At 45.9% G+C, this 279-nt stretch overlaps 1 pseudogene; it reads left to right on the top strand.

Annotated features, from left to right (window-relative positions):
- The window catches only part of LOC103581609, a 20,101-nt pseudogene that overhangs the window by 14,940 nt on the left and 4,882 nt on the right, over positions 1–279 (top strand).

The raw sequence follows: 279 nt of genomic DNA on the forward strand, positions 1-279 counted from the left end.
ACGTGGGTGTTCTTAGCTGTCAGCTAAGATCTAGCCCACAGCCACCACTGCGAGACAAATAATGACAACTTGTCATTTCTGAATACCCAACATGTTTTCTGGGGGAAAGAAAAAGGATTGAGATAGTTTCCTTCCCAGGTGTCCCCCACCTTGCCCTGTCTGAGTTACTGACCTACGGAGTCTGTGAGCCTAATAATGGTTGCTGTCTACCACTGAGCTTTGGAATAGTTTATCAGGCAGCATTAGATAACCAGCACAACTCCTGAAAAGTGTCTCTAC

This window comes from Galeopterus variegatus, unplaced genomic scaffold (assembly GCF_000696425.1).
Source record: "Galeopterus variegatus unplaced genomic scaffold, G_variegatus-3.0.2 Scaffold13460, whole genome shotgun sequence".
Lineage (NCBI taxonomy): Eukaryota > Metazoa > Chordata > Mammalia > Dermoptera > Cynocephalidae > Galeopterus > Galeopterus variegatus.